Source organism: Lissotriton vulgaris, chromosome 12 (genome assembly GCF_964263255.1).
Source record: "Lissotriton vulgaris chromosome 12, aLisVul1.2, whole genome shotgun sequence".
NCBI classification, from domain to species: Eukaryota; Metazoa; Chordata; class Amphibia; order Caudata; family Salamandridae; genus Lissotriton; species Lissotriton vulgaris.
This window is the reverse complement of record NC_141700.1, coordinates 606,678,690-606,695,671: the sequence shown is the minus strand read 5'-3', so window position 1 is coordinate 606,695,671 and position 16,982 is coordinate 606,678,690. Positions and strand designations below refer to the sequence as shown.

The following is a 16,982-nucleotide window of genomic DNA, read 5'->3' as shown; positions in this document are numbered from 1 at the left end:
AATGGGGGGGCTGCGCAAGGCTCTTATCACCACTCTCTTCAACGTTTACATGTCTCCTTTGGCATATTTAGTGGAATCCTATAACATCAAGATCATCTCATATGCAGATGACACGCAACTCCTACTCGCATACGATGGGGATCCTGCAAGGGTTGCATTTTCCAACTGCATGGTAGCTCTGCTTGATTGGATGAAGGCCAAATAATTGCAGTACAACCCTGATAAGAAGGAAGTCTTATTGTTTAGGTGGGACCCCCTTATGGGATGTGTTGGTCCCTGGCCTGACAGTGTTCCTGCTCTGCCCTCTCCAAACGAGGTGCCCAAGAATTTGGGAGCTCTTGTTTGGGGCACAGGTGTCAGCAGTGGTGAAAACTTATTTTTGGATTCTGTGCATGCTTAAGACTTTTTTTCACTTGCTTCCCCATGAGGCTCAAGTGACAGAGGTTAGGTCTCTGATTTTAACATGGCTGGATTATGCCAATGTCCTATATCTTTGTCTACTAGATTATTTAATCCAGCGGTTATAGGGTATGCAGAATATGGCAATTCCAAAATGTACCTCGGTGTCACCATTTCAGGATAGATTCCATTGGTTGCCAGTCCGGCAATGTATTAGGTATAAAACACTGACTTTACCACACCAAGCTCTCCACAATAGAGAACCTATGTATTTGAATGAAAAACATTGTGGCATACAGCCCAGTGAGGTCTCAGCGTTTCAGCTCTGCTGGTCTTATGGTGGTTCTCCGTTTTCTGAAACAACAGAAGGGAGTATCCTCCTTTGTGTTAAAGTTGCAAGTTTGTGGAACAACCTGCTTGAATATTTGGATGTTACCACAATATTACATCTTTTTCTTTCCTTTGTTTATTCCTTCAAGAACCTACTGACAGTCCCCATGAGGCCACTGCCTCTGTTCCGGTCCCAAAACCAGCAGGTGGACATCAACCAGGTGAGAGAATGTGAGATGTTTAAACTGCTATCAGTTGTCCACTCTTGAAAAACCTGCCTCTTAAGGTCCCTTTTAAGTAAGTAAGCTGGTCACACAACTCAAGATTTTAGACACAAATGGAGATTTTTTGGGGCACACCGCATTGACTAAGAAACACTAGCCTACTGGCTGTAAGTGCAGCACACACACACATTTGCCGACAGATAGTGTTTTCTGGTTCCCCTTACTTAAAACCTGTAATACCGTCTCCAGCTCTGCTACCTTCATGGCCAACACAACATTACCAGGACAGCTTCACGCTCTGAAGATTTGCTTTGAGAAATTATTAACTGTTGATTAAAGAAAGCTTAAGGTACCAACACTTGACATACACTACGCAATATATTTGTCTGATGGGCATAGGTATGAGAATATTAACACAGGCCAAATTCACATATAAAATGGCATTATTTATTTATTTGTTTAGGATACTGTACATGTTGCTTTTATGGTCCTTCATGGCATGTCTCATTCTGGGGTACATTTCTATTTTTCATGTTACCGTAGCAAACATAACTTCACAACTGTTCCTCCAAAAAACAATAGGAAGGCACATAGCCTTAGTATATACATTATTAAACAGAGTTACCTGGGTCATCACAAGACCAAAGGACATCACAAAAAAATTATGTTTTCATTTATACTAGGCATGTTTTCATTTCTAATGAGTAAATTACTAAACTGATTTATCTGAGATAAAACTCACATGCTATACTCCGTGATAAAGAAATGGTCATTATATAGCTGAACTTCTCACAGTGGCAATCAGCTGAGGAAAGTTTGAGCATCCTAAAAACAATGTCCTAGATATTCAGTCATTTTATAAGGTTGGTTCTAGGGCCCGCCTCTCCTGGTCCATCGTTGTCTTTGTCTATAGGAGATATCTCATAGCCAATGAGACTTCAAGTTCAGCATGATATACTTCCCACTGACATCAGTATTGACTTTATGCATGATCTGATTCAGGAAGGGTTCATCTAAGCTCTCTGCCAATGTTTGTAGAAGATTAGTTACAGTCTACTGTTCCAGATACAGTCTTACAGGAACTACATGCCATGTTCTCAGGGCCGCTCTGGGAACCAAAATCCTCCTACGCAGAAATGTTCAAATCATCGCTCTTTTGATTTTTTCACACTCGTAATCTCTCTGATTCTTCGGTACCAGCTGTGCTTGATGCCATAATCCTTGGGGATCTAGAGAGTGACTCACGCCGCAGCACGTGCCTTAAAGCCGGCCTCCAATCGCTCCAGCCCTTCAGAGAAATGCCTAATAGGGATAACGGCCAGTATGGCTCTGCCTCTTCCATTGTGCACCCCCCAAGAATCTTCCCATACCTATTTACCACCAATCTTTTATCTTCCTTATTGCCTTAATCAGGCTCTACAAACAATAATTCAAAAAGTATAACCTCTATAAAGCTTCTAATGCTTACTATTACTTAATGTCCACAGTAGTTCATACCTTGTCCAGTTCAAAGTTGGGTCTTCCTCTCTTGTGCAGCGGTGATGAATCTCAGTTCACTGTTAGCGCTCCCAATTGGCTCTGGAAGCAGGCATATCCTTTCCGAAACATTGACATAAAGTGAGTGCAAAATTCTCCTACTCCAAGAACCCTGCAGTAGCCATACACATGTAATACTGTCACCTGGCCAGACACTTGCAGCTCGCTTTTTGTAATCCTAATGTCGATCAACTTTCCCTCTCTTTCGAGTATCTTCCTGCTCCTGTTTCGCTCACCGTTTCATCTTTAGAATGTTGAGAATGATCTCCTCAGAGGAATCTGAAAGGCAGTTAGGTGAGAGATAAGAGCCCTGCGAGGAAGTGAGATAGAGGGACCACCTTGGTGAACTGCGATCAGCTACATGGTATATCATACTTGTCCATGTGTCAATCTAATTCCTACAATCTTGACGTCAATCTGCAGAGTGGCAGAACAGCTACGCTAGATGTTGTGGTTCCCATAGGTACTTCAAAGTTCCGCACAAGAAGAATTAGAATATCCAGGTATAGTCAAATGGCAACGCTATAATTACATTTCATTTTTAAAAATCTGTGCTGAATATTCAATCAAAACTCTTCGTCGCCTTCACGATGTTAGTTTCCTTACAAGGAGCACCCTCAGTTTTTTGGAAATATATGTGCCTCATTGCTTCCCAGTGAAACTCTGTGAGTGCTTTACTGGCTTCAGAAGAGATTCAGCAGTGACTGGTGGAGAGTGCACAGTGTGCACCTGCTGCATTGTTGCTGTGCCTGAGTAAAGCAGCGTATCCAGGGGTGTAAAGCAGACCCTTCCAGTCTCTGTGGTGCAGGTAGGACTCCAACCCTTCAGGGAGCCCTATTCCTTGAGGGAGCCTTCATTCAGCCCAAGGACAATAAATATCTGCGCGATAAGGGAGACTGAGGTTCCTTCATCACCCGTTGCGGATGGGCCCCATCATTTTGTGTTACACCACTGAGTATATCTGAAAAGGCAATACTTTACCCCTTGTGTTGATTGCCTGAAATAGTGGCACATCAGTAGAGGCTTTCAGGTAACGGAAGGTGCCTTTTCTCTACACTGCTACACTGTCTCTTTCTGGCAATCAATGAGCTCAGAGACCGTGGTATCATTGCTGTGGCTCCCGGGGGAGCGCCACTCGCTCAGTATGATATGGCCTGCTTCTGTGTGAATTTTGTTCATGTTTGTTGGATTTGTAGATAAATGTGCATCAGTATTGATTTCAACTGGATCTGATTTCATACTGTTGCACAGGCACTTTCTCGGTGCCTTATTTTATTTATTTATTCAAAGTTTTATATAGCGCGAACAAGATCCTTACAGATATCAGAGCGCTTCACAATGGCAGGGTAGGGGCAGTAGGAAAGAACAGAGGTAATGGGAGCAATGTAGTAGTCACTAACATGAAAGGATAATAATAAAACAAAATACATAAAACATATCAATATACTTGTGGCACATGTGAAATTTCTACAATTATTTCAGTATACCACTGAGACACCTTTTTTGTTGCTTATGCAGTGAAATAATCTGCCATATTTTCAAAGGATAATATATTTATAATTCATCTTTAAAGAGAATATAATACAAAACCATTCAGGTTAATATTGTAGCTTATTATAATAGTTCAATATTTTAGTTTGTTGTGTTATCTTCTAATTGTGGGGATTACTATGGATGCCGCAAGCATGCCAAAATCCTCACCGTTTTAAATGATATGGTGAGCCTCTCTCCCATTCCACTGAAAGAGTGATTAACATTGTTGGAGTCATATTTAATTGAGAGTTGTAGAGAGAAAGATTCACCTCCTGAAATGAAGCACATGTTATTCACATAATTAAGGCGTAGAACCAAAAAATGCTTGCGAATCTTAAAAGTCCCATAGAAGAAGAAGGCAGAGTGGATACTAGGACTTTTTACCAATCGCCCACATAAAACATGAGGATCATTTTGGTGGTCGCAATAATATATTTTTAGAAAAGTATAAATTCTTTAATATGTTACAACAGAAAATCAAAATGTTCTGAACTATTGAAGTGTTGATGGGACTATCAAGTACTAGTGACATTGGTCCCTGATGTGATTCTTTAAGTAGGGATCGGTTAGTTCAAGGAACGAATAATCACAGCATAGAAGAAAATCTACTCCCTAAAAAGCCTGATCCAAAAGAAGCAGTGGCAATAGCTGAAAGTTTGGGAAGTACATCATAATGCACTTTAGAAATTAGATCAACATCAGAACAATAAATGTGTATTGTGAAAGCAATAATAATTTGGTTTAAAACGGTGCTGAGTCAAGCAATGTCTAAATGAAAACTTACACACATGGTTCCTGGGCATTTAGCCAACAGCTCCAATTGCAGCGTAAAATTGGGCTGGTGCAGAAATGTGGAAAAAAGAACATATTGCACATATGTAGGGAAAATGAACCCAAACAGGCGAATTTAGTGGGGCACAGGAGGAAGTAGTAAGTGGGTCCGTATTTCACATAGAAACCGAGACAATCATTACTACTTCTGGCTGAGAAGTGATTCTGAATGAGAAGACAATAAACATGTTTTACCAGTTCTTGCTCTCCTTCATATTTATTTATGAAGTCAAATTTACACAAGTTTTTCCAGAAAACATGGGTTTCTTGAGTAGTCCATATATTGCACCAGGAGGCTATAATGAACACCCAATACTTCAGAACGGGATCTTATCTATGTTGATTTGAATTAAGGGAAGATCAATAGCAATATACTGTTTGTGTAAGATAAAAGGCCAAATCGATTGGGATAAGCCTATCAGAATGATTTAGGCATAAAGATATATCCAAATGAATCAGAAGATGTCCTGTTGGTAGAAAGGGCATTATGCGGCAGAGACATCTGTGAAGAAATTCATGAGGACTTTACAGACAAACTGGGCTACTTGAAGATCTTTAAACACTACATCAAACTTATTGTCTATAAAGTTTAACTCATACCATTAATGCTGAAAGGATCCCTGAAAGCAGAAATGGATAGACAATTAGACTTGTATGTAAATGGACAAATAGAGGGTTCTGAATGTCTTTCTCCTATTGTGGTCACAAAGAAATCTGACAGCTCACCGTTGGAAATGTGTGTATATTTAAGCAACCTAAATACAGGAATATGGCTGAACAGGCATCCCTTACTAAATCTAGCAGAAAAAGTGAAGTTCCATTTGGGAGGCTTCATGAATTACAGTCATAGGCTTCTGCCAACTATGAAGTAAGCGTGCAACTTGATTCTCGAAAGCTGAAGCATTGGGTGCTTTCAGGTTCTGCATGCCTTTTTGCCTTGAGACAACAAACCCTATGCACACACTTGACAAGTAAAAAAACGGATACAATGTCCAGATGTAAGAATTCGATAGAGCAGAGAAAACACAGTAATGTGTGAATGAATATGTATAAATGAATAAGTATCAATGAAGAAGTCTTGATCTCCTTGTTTTATTCCAACACAGCATGTGAACAACCAGCCGACACGTGTTTCATCGCATCTTGCGAATCTTCAGGGCTCTATTGGTTGTGTATCGGACTATATGGTCGCTCTTCCGGTGATACTTCCGACCCGGAAGGGCCCAAGACCATCCAAGCTCTATTGAAAAGTGAAGATGTTGTACTCGGTCACTTTGTATCTGAAAATCCGATGTTGTTCAATTATTAGGGATAGTTCCGTGGCTTGTACCGGATTCGATGTCTTAAGGCGTCTTGTTGCTTCCTTCTTCTCCCGGGTCTCCTCGTTCGCACTTCGAACGAGGAGACCCGGGAGAAGAAGGAAGCAACAAGACGCCTTAAGACATCGAATCCGGTACAAGCCACGGAACTATCCCTAATAATTGAACAACATCGGATTTTCAGATACAAAGTGACCGAGTACAACATCTTCCCCCGGGCACCCCATAACAAGCGCACTACGCTTGCAAGCTATTATACCTCACTTTTCAATAGAGCTTGGATGGTCTTGGGCCCTTCCGGGTCGGAAGTATCACCGGAAGAGCGACCATATAGTCCGATACACAACCAATAGAGCCCTGAAGATTCGCAAGATGCGATGAAACACGTGTCGGCTGGTTGTTCACATGCTGTGTTGGAATAAAACAAGGAGATCAAGACTTCTTCATTGATACTTATTCATTTATACATATTCATTCACACATTACTGTGTTTTCTCTGCTCTATCGAATTCTTACATCTGGACATTGTATCCGTTTTTTTACTTGTCAAGTGTGTGCATAGGGTTTGTTGTCTCTTGTCATTGTGGAGTAGTGAGCTTGCTCGCTTCTCCTTTGAGTGGTTATATGGTTTTCCACTCACCCAGTTGCACCACATTCTACTTTGTTGTCCTATAGTGCTTCCATACTGGCAGAGCGCCCGCTCTCTGACAACCTAAAAGCCATTTTCCTTTCAAATGCCTTTTTGCCTTGCCTTGGCTGCAACTGCTTTTCAAAGGATAATGGGTAAGATCTTGTTGTGGTTTCATAGCGTTTTGAAGATGACATCTTAATGTATGGTAAAGGCACTGAACACCATCATAAAGTTTAAAGAGAAGTGTTACATTCTTTAAAGGAGGCAGGACAGACTGGAAGGTAAGATCAATTTGAAATATGTGAGGGGGCTGTAAGAACCCTTGGGCACATCATTTCCAAGGAAGGAGTGGGAGCTAACATCGCTCTAGTGGAACTATTCAATCAGCACCCATTCCACGGAATAAAGAGGACTTGAAGTCTTGCTTAGGGGTATCAGTACATTATGCCAAAGTTGTTAATGGGTATGCAAACATAGTAGAATCCTTGAGAGCACTTTTAAAGGTTGGATTATATTATCGATGGCCAAATGAGTGTATGGGAGTTTTTAAGAAAGTAATCAATGAAGTTTGTAGAGCTCCCACTTTAGGTAGATTTGATACTTGCAAACATATGGCGCTCACCACTGATGCAAACACTAAAGGTTTAGGAGCAACTCTGTCAAAAATAATTGATGGTAAAGAAAGAATTGTAGCTTTCTCATCAAGGTCTTTAAATGGAACAGAACTCCATTCCTCAGTGGTTGAAAGGGAGCTTTGGCATTTTACTGGGCATTCATCATTTAAAATTCTTTCTTTGGGAAATTCCTCTTGTAAAGTGCCCGGGTCAGGCACCACTGTTTTGATTTTCAGCACAAAGGGGGCAGAAAGATCGGCACCCTGCATTTCAAGGTGGCTGTTGCATTAGTCTTTTAATTTTAGAATGGAATATCTCTTTGGGCCCAGAAACTCATCTGCAAATTGCTTAATCAGGTTATTATTAGGAGATAATAAGGAAAAGGATGAACCCTGTCAGAAAGTGTTTGTAGCTGTGATACTGAAGGGGCACATGGAAAAAAGGTAAAAGTTGGCATGAAGGTTTGACATTGATTTAAGAATGGGTTTGCAAAGGAGGCTGAAAATAGAGGATGTGCCTAATGTAGCCTTACCTCATTAGCAAATTAAAGCCCAATTAAGGGGTCGATTAGGATCGCGGACGGAAACGTGTTCCGTCCGCCGAGGAAGGTGGCAAGATACTCCGGACGTGGCCGCGGAAAAACCGCAATAGCGATTAGGATCAAATGTGACCGAAACGCCGACCGCGGCGGACGGAGCACAACAATCTCCGTCCGCGGCGGTCGAAGTACACCTGAGGCCGCGGCATGCGGACGGAACCTACAAAACACCGACCGCCGCGTACGCACATGACCAGGAGAACAACAACCTCCCCCGCGATACCTGCGTACTGTCCGTGTCCGCAATTAGGATAACTCCGCAAGTACCCCGGTAGCCACCGCGATCCACGTCCGCGGCAGTAGCAATGCTAGGAGAAACGGTGCACCACAGCGGAAGTCCAACATCCCTACAGTCAAACCAATGGCATACATACCGACAGAATCCATCACCAAACACAGGAAAATGGACGACCACCCACCTGACACATCTAAACCAAACACAAGAGACAATGACCCACCCCCAAGAACTGCATAAACCACACCTGACAACACACCCACCTATCACCTGACTGCCAATCAACATTCACACAGGGCCAACACACAGACTATAAATGAACTCCCACCCACTCCAGAAATCCTCTGCATCACAGCATAGCTGCTAGCAGGAGACAACACTTGGCCAACAGCAAACAATTTAATTCATACACATAACCCACACCCAAACACACCCTGCACACAAACACCCACCACACCATACCCAAACACCACACACCAGCACCTCCGAAATCCACACAAACACACACCCCGAGCACCATGGCACCCAAGAAGAATCCGAAATTCACCGACACCGAGCTCAGGGTAATGGTCGATGAGATCATTCGTGTGGAACCCCACATCTTTGGATCCCTAGTGCAGCAGACAAGCATAGCTCGGAAGAACAGCCTGTGGGACCGGATCGTCACCAGGGTCAATGCCTCCGGGACCGTCCCGAGGACCAAGCATGAAATCCAGAGGCGGTGGCACGACCTTAAGACCCGGGTGAAGACCATTAGAGCCAGGAACTTCCTCCGGGCCAACCACACAGGCGGTGGAACCCCCCCGGAGCCCCTACCATACACCGAGTGGGAGGAGAAGGTGCTGACCATCCTGCACCCTGAGACCATCGATGGACTTGCTGATGGAGAAGAGGCTGGTAAGTACCAACCAAGCACCACAAACACAACAACACGGTGTGCCTCACACAACTCTGAAGACACATCTCACATACCCCAGCCTTGCATGCAGTCCACATACTCACCAACCTCTAAAGCACTCCTACAGGCCCCCATGTCCATAGAGAGGGTGGTGGTGGTGGTGGGTGGGGTGTGTGAGGGGTCACTAGTCCTACTTCCAACAGGCCCCATGTCCATAGAGAGGGTTGTGGTGGCTGGGTGGGGTGTGTGAGGGGACAGAACTACAACTCCCAACAGGCCCCCATGTCCATAGAGAGAGTGGTGGTGGTGGTGGGTGGGGTGTGTGAGGGGTCACTAGTCCTACTTCCAACAGGCCCCCATGTCCATAGAGAGGGTGGTGGTGGCTGGGTGGGGTGTGTGAGGGGACGGAACTACAACTCCCAACAGGCCCCCAAGTCCATAGAGAGGGTGGTGGTGGTGTGTGGGGTGTGTGAGGGGTTACTAGTCCTACTCCCAACAGGCCCCCATGTCCATAGAGAGGGTGGTGGTGGTGGTGGGTGGGGTGTGTGAGGGGTCACCAGTCCTACTCCCAACAGGCCCCCATGTCCATAGAGAGGGTGGTGGTGGTGGGTGGGGTGTGTGAGGGGTCACTAGTCCTACTCCCAACAGGCCCCCATGTCCATAGAGAGGGTGGTGGTGGCTGGGTGGGGTGTGTGAGGGGACGGAACTACAACTCCCAACAGGCCCCCATGTCCATAGAGAGGGTGGTGGTGGTGGTGGGTGGGGTGTGTGAGGGGTCACTAGTCCTACTCCCAACAGGACCCCATGTCCATAGAGAGGGTGGTGGTGGTGGTGGGTGGGGTGTGTGAGGGGACACTAGTCCTACTCCCAACAGGCCCCATGTCCATAGAGAGGGTGGTGGTGGTGGTGGGTGGGGTGTGTGAGGGGTCACTAGTCCTACTCCCAACAGGCCCCCAATGTCCATAGAGAGGGTGGTGGTGGCTGGGTGGGGTGTGTGAGGGGACGGAACTACAACTCCCAACAGGCCACCATGTCCATAGAGAGGGTGGTGGTGGTGGTGGGTGGGGTGTGTGAGGGGTCACTAGTCCTACTCCCAACAGGCCCCCATGTCCATAGAGAGGGTGGTGGTGGCTGGGTGGGGTGTGTGAGGGGACGGAACTACAACTCCCAACAGGCCCCCATGTCCATAGAGAGGGTGGTGGTGGGTGGGGTGTGTGAGGGGTCACTAGTCCTACTTCCAACAGGCCCCCATGTCCATAGAGAGGGTGGTGGTGGCTGGGTGGGGTGTGTGAGGGGACGGAACTACAACTCCCAACAGGCCCCCATGTTCATAGAGAGGGTGGTGGTGGTGGGTGGGGTGTGTGAGGGGTCACTAGTCCTACTCCCAACAGGCCCCCATGTCCATAGAGAGGGTGGTGGTGGTGGTGGTGGGTGGGGTGTGTGAGGGGTCACTAGTCCTACTCCCAACAGGCCCCCATGTCCATAGAGAGGGTGGTGGTGGTGGGTGGGGTGTGTGAGGGGTCACTAGTCCTACTCCCAACAGGCCCCCATGTCCATAGAGAGGGTGGTGGTGGCTGGGTGGGGTGTGTGAGGGGACGGAACTACAACTCCCAACAGGCCCCCATGTCCATAGAGAGGGTGGTGGTGGTGGTGGTGGGTGGGGTGTGTGAGGGGTCACTAGTCCTACTCCCAACAGGCCCCCATGTCCATAGAGAGGGTGGTGGTGGTGGTGGGTGGGGTGTGTGAGGGGTCACTAGTCCTACTCCCAACAGGCCCCCATGTCCATAGAGAGGGTGGTGGTGGTGGTGGGTGGGGTGTGTGAGGGGTCACTAGTCCTACTCCCAACAGGCCCCCAATGTCCATAGAGAGGGTGGTGGTGGCTGGGTGGGGTGTGTGAGGGGACGGAACTACAACTCCCAACAGGCCCCCATGTCCATAGAGAGGGTGGTGGTGGTGGTGGGTGGGGTGTGTGAGGGGTCACTAGTCCTACTCCCAACAGGCCCCCATGTCCATAGAGAGGGTGGTGGTGGTGGTGGGTGGGGTGTGTGAGGGGTCACTAGTCCTACCCCCAACAGGCCCCCATGTCCATAGAGAGGGTGGTGGTGGTGTGTGGGGTGTGTGCCAATGCCGACTGAATGTCAAACATAAATAAATGTACACGTTTAGGCAACATGACTCATCCTCACATTTTTGTTTTGCAGGGGATCCTAATCTGACTGCTGCAATTAACACCAGGCCTCCAGCATCCCCACACTCTGAACTTTCAGGGGACGATTGTCCAGCCACCTCCGGGGCAGAGGATGGTGCCGGATCAAGCAGCCAGCCAGGGACCTCTGGCACGCAGGTCACACCTGCACCAACAACAACAACGGGCTCTGGCATCACCACAACACCGGCTACTGTGACCTGCACAGCTGCCACCAGCACCACCTCCACCACCACTTCTACCACCACTTCTGCCCCTGCCACCCTGCCCAACCCACCGGCCAACGCTGGGGCAGCGCCATCCCAGCCACGCAGGGAGAGAGTGAGGCAAACCACCAATGCAAGGGCAGATCCTGCAGGCAGGAGCACGGCGGAAAGAAGGCCTGATGACACTACACTCAATGCTGTGCAACAGTGTCTTGAAGCACTAGTCCGGGTGGAGGCGGGCTATGCACGTAGCCAGGCACATGCAGACCGGGCCCACCAGGACTTTGTGGACAACACAGCGATGTTGGGGGCCATCGAGAGGCGGCTTGGCCAACTCGTGGACATTTTCAGCACGAGGGCATCCGCCAACACCACCCACCACACCCCCCCTCAAACAACGGCACCGGCCACAACACCGCCACCGCCACCTGCGCCCCTGGCGGCGGATGTGGTACCGGATCAGCCTGCGCCCCCAGCTGACTCCGTCCCGACACAAAGACGGAGGGGCCGTCCGAGGCAGGAAGTGGGCGAGAGCAGTGTCGGAGCTCATGCCACACGCTCCAAGAGGAGCCAACATTGACTCATTGGAGTACCTGAGCCTGCCATCCATCCTGGCAACTATCCGGTCCCACCTGGCACAGGCCTGCTGCACTAGGCACACACCACCCTATGTGGTGTCTGCACGGACATCTCATCTTCCATTACCTTGGACTGTCACTCCCCCACCCCTTCACTCCTTTGTAAATATGCACCTACACCTATGCACAATCTGTAAATAAATACCACTTACTCACTCAATGATGTGTTGCCTCCATGTTTATTCACATGATTGCATCAGAAACAGACGTAACCAGGTTCAGGGATCCAACAGGTACAGAATCATGCCGCAAGGGAGTGACCTAGGGAAACATAGAAATCGCAAACAGACGTTAGGAAACACCATCACACTCATCCCAACTCACTGCAGTGCAACTTACAACAAACCACACACATCACTACACGAATGGATGACACTACACACATCATGGAGAAGTGCATGTACTCATAAATGAAGACACAAACACACATGCATACATCACATAACAAAACACATAGATGATGCCCAACACAATGACACAAGAGCAGCAAACCTACACAGGGCATACACAAGCAGCACAAGAGGGGCACACTCACAATCAAGGGAAGTAGCGTTCAATGAGCTGGCGCCTCTGGTCCACACCTTCCTCCTCACCACTATCCTCATCAGACGACATGGGTGGGTCGGGAGGGCGAGGAACTTGCTGTTCATCTGGGTCCAAGATCAGTTCAATGTTATTTCGCACAGCCAGGTTGTGGAGCATGCAGCAGGCAATCACAATCTTGCATACTTTGCCTGGTGCGTAAGGCAGGGCCCCTCCAGTCTTATCCAGGCACCGAAACCTAGACTTAAGCAGGCCAAATGTTCGTTCCACCACTCGACGTGTCCTACCATGGGCATCGTTGTATCGCATTTCTCCTGCTGTGGTGGGATTGCGAATTGGACTTAGAAGCCAAGGCCTGTTTGGGTAAGCCGAGTCGCCTGTGTATGTGGAAATTAGAGAGAGAGAGAAACATCACTACCTGAACATGTGGCCACACCAAGCCACCCAGATATCACTCCTGTCACCACAGCATACTCACCAACAAGCCAGGCTTGTGCCGGACGCAGATTTGCCATCAGTTGGGGGACAATGCTGCCCCGCATGATGTGGGCGTCATGTGCAGAGCCAGGAAATCTTGCACACACATGTGAGATAATGTTGTCGGCCTGGCACACCACCTGCACGTTAAGGGAGTGGAAGTGCTTCCGATTCCGAAACACCTGCACACGTGCCCGTGGTGGAATGATCGCAATATGCGTGCCATCAATTGAACCCACAACGTGTGGTATGCGACCCAGTGCATAAAAGTCTGCTTTGACCGCTGCCAACTCTGCCGCCTGTGGAAAATGTATGTAGTCATTCTTGTACAGCATCATGGCTGTCAGTACATCCCTAAGTACCGTGCTGAACATGGCCTGTGACATTCCCCCGGCATGTCCTATAGTGTACTGGAATGTGCCTGTTGCAAAAAAATGGAGTGCCGCCATCACCTTTTGGGTGGGTGAAATTGAGCCTGGATAAGTTCTCCGCGGCTGCAGGAGAGGAGACAACTGGTTCACAAGCTCCAGCAATCGATGTCGATCAAGCCTGAATTTCCTGATCACCTCCTCGTCCACCATATCCTCCAGCACAGTGTATGGGCGATGGACATTTTGAGCCCTCCTGTGTGGGAGTAAATGGAATGGAAGTCAATTCACATACAACGCATGTCTGTGCAACTCACTCACATGTCACCGCACTCTATCCAACATGTAATAGGCAGTGTTCAATTAGCATATGTGTGACATCTCTGATTGTCACAACAACATGGATTGACGTAGCAATGTGCACCCACCAGCTACATGATGTGTTGCAACATGTGCAATGCACTCTGTCTCACCTCAACATCACTGCCAACAAGACATGTGACATGACCCAAAAGTGACGGTCATTAGTGGCACACCGATGGGCATGGTATGGAAAAACATGGGATAGAGCATGAAGTGTGGAATTACGCAATCACGCACACAACCCTCATCATGCAGCTGCAGACAATTAAACAAGGTGCATCGTCAGCTGACATGCACTCATTGACGCCGCCATGGCGGTGCACTGCTTCCGCTGTTTACGTCTGGCCATACGCGGCCCGCGTTCAACATTCCCATTGTCTGCACGTGCACAGACCGTCACGCTCACACACCGGCAAGTGCGTGTGCTAGATACCGGGACGGATGCATCATTTGCAACAAAGTTGTAACAGTGGCGCCACCATGGCGGAGCACGTATTCAGCGGGGGAGGTGGAGGCCAAAACATCCATAAGCTGATGTCCATGCACATGGCAGTTCATGACCCCCCTTACAGTGACATTGCATCAGCCAGCCTACACCGGCCGGCCCAGCCCTACCCACTACCGCCGTGCCAGGCCCAGCCCATGACCGCCGTTCCGGCCATGCCAACTACCGCCGCTTCAGGCCCCCTCCACTACCGCCGTGCCAGGCCCAGCCCATGACCGCCGTTCCGGCCATGCCAACTACCGCCGCTTCAGGCCCCCTCCACTACCGCCGTGCCCTGGCGGCCCTGGCACGGCGGTCATGGGCTGGGCCTGGCACGGCGGTAGTGGAGGGGGCCTGAAGCGGCGGTAGTTGGCATGGCCGGAACGGCGGTCATGGGCTGGGCCTGGCACGGCGGTAGTGGAGGGGGCCTGAAGCGGCGGTAGTTGGCATGGCCGGAACGGCGGTCATGGGCTGGGCCTGGCACGGCGGTAGTGGAGGGGGCCTGAAGCGGCGGTAGTTGGCATGGCCGGAAAGGCGGTCATGGGCTGGGCCTGGCACGCCGGTCATGGGTAGGGCTGGGCCGGCCGGTGTAGGCTGGCTGATGCAATGTCACTGTAAGGGGGGTCATGAACTGCCATGTGCATGGACATCAGCTTATGGATGTTTTGGCCTCCACCTCCCCCGCCGAATACGTGCCCCGCCATGGTGGCGCCACTGTTACAACTTTGTTGCAAATGATGCATCCGTCCCGGTGTCTAGCACGTGCACTTGCCGGTGTGTGAGCGTGACGGTCTGTGCACGTGCAGCCAATGGGAGGTGTGGACATGGGCCACGGTTGGCCAATAGCAAGTACCGTATGCTGTTCACCGCAACACCAGGGCCAATCATTGGCCCAATTCCAAACACGCTCTCACGGCGGACCAATGGCTGGCGCCGTATGCCACTGACATGGCCACAGGGCCCTATATATGTGTGATGTGCAAAAGCATACTTTCTACGATGACCACCGACTGCCATCACCTTCACCTGCTGCTGCGGAGCTGACCACCGACTGCTGCCTGTGACCATCACCTTCACCTGCTGCTGCGGAGCTGACCACCGACTGCTGCCTGTGACCATCACCTTCACCTGCTGCTGCGGAGCTGACCACCGACTGCCGCTCTAGTGCCATACTCCGTGACCTTGCCATGTCGAGAGTCAAAGAGGTCCGGTCTCGTCCCTTCACCGCCGCGGAGCTGGATGTCCTCGTGGACGCTGTGCTCCGCAACTACGAACGTCTGTACGGCGCACCCGGACAGGCGGTAAGTGCAGTGGGGGATAAGTTGTAGTGCATGAGGTGTCATATGGCACATGGGCTCTGGAAACTTGGTGGTGTGATGTGTGACCAACTAAAGAATCGATATGTGCATGGCTGCTGAGAGAAATGTGTTGCTCCTATCTGTGTGACTGGCCAACTGTCCACTGACTTCCACCCTTTTGTCTCCCATCATGGTAGGTGAAGCTGCACCTTCGCAAGGACGTGTGGAGGAGCATTGCACGTGAAGTACGGGCAGCGGGGGTGTCCAATAGACGACATACACACTGCCACAAACGCTGGGACGACATTTCCAGACTGAGCAAGAATGTAGCGGAAGTGACACTAGGGATGATTCCAAGGACGGCACGTCTGGCCCGACGCTCAATGACCCCTCTCATGCACCGTATCATAGCTGTGACGCATCCTGACCTGTCCGAGCTGTTGCGTGTGGATGAACAGCAACGTGGCGGTAAGCATACTGTCAGTGTATGTTGCTTGTGAGTGCAATGCATGTATGGTTGCCCACACACATTAGGGTCTTCCGTCGATCGTGAGGCTCTTTCCAATGGCATGTTGGTGACATTGCCACAGTAAAATTTCACTTCCAGATGCGGCATGTTGAGACGCCACCTGCTAAGCGGTTCAGTTGTCATGCACATGCTGTAGTGCTCCGTCACCCCTTGGCAACACTTGTGTGCTGATGTAGTTCCTCATGCCCAGTGTGCATGCTGTACATGTATTACGGCCAACGCCACAGAATTCCTGTGAGGATGACTGGTTGGGGTGGGCCGTGTGCAGGTTGGGGGATCGATGGACATTGTCATCAGTGGCTTTAGGGATTCCGCAGCAGTACTGTACGTGTGTGTGCCCATTACTTACACCCATTTCCTGTGCATTTCAGCTTTGGCAGAGGGCACTCCGCCACAGACGGCGGAGATGACAGAAGGCAATGCATCCGGATCAGACGTCGCGCACACGCAGACTGACACCGAAGGGGCCAGCGCCGGAGAGAGGGACAGGACCGTCCCGGAGGACTCGCATGTGGAGACAACATCGTCATCATCTTCCGACAGTGTTGGTGAGTCAGCACTGTTGTCACAGACTGGGAGTGGGCAACCAACACCTTCGGTCGGGACACAGCACACAGGGCCCACCCTGCCGCCAACTGCACCATGTACTGTTCGTGCACGCAGGAGTAGGGGGAGCAGAGTGGCGTTCGGTGTCGGCACCGCTGCCCCAGCCTCGGTGAGCC

The 16,982-nt window shown here is 49.4% G+C and overlaps 1 protein-coding gene across 1 annotated transcript in view; it reads left to right on the top strand.

The window, feature by feature from the left end:
* The first annotated feature begins 894 nt into the window (after window positions 1-894).
* Window positions 895-16,982, top strand: part of PKD1L3 (polycystin 1 like 3, transient receptor potential channel interacting) — a 1,100,724-nt gene continuing 1,084,636 nt past the window's right edge. Inside the window, exon 1 of the mRNA XM_086945530.1 lies at window positions 895-950. The gene's annotated coding sequence lies outside the window, so the exon portion shown is untranslated. The remainder of the gene's footprint in view (window positions 951-16,982) is intronic.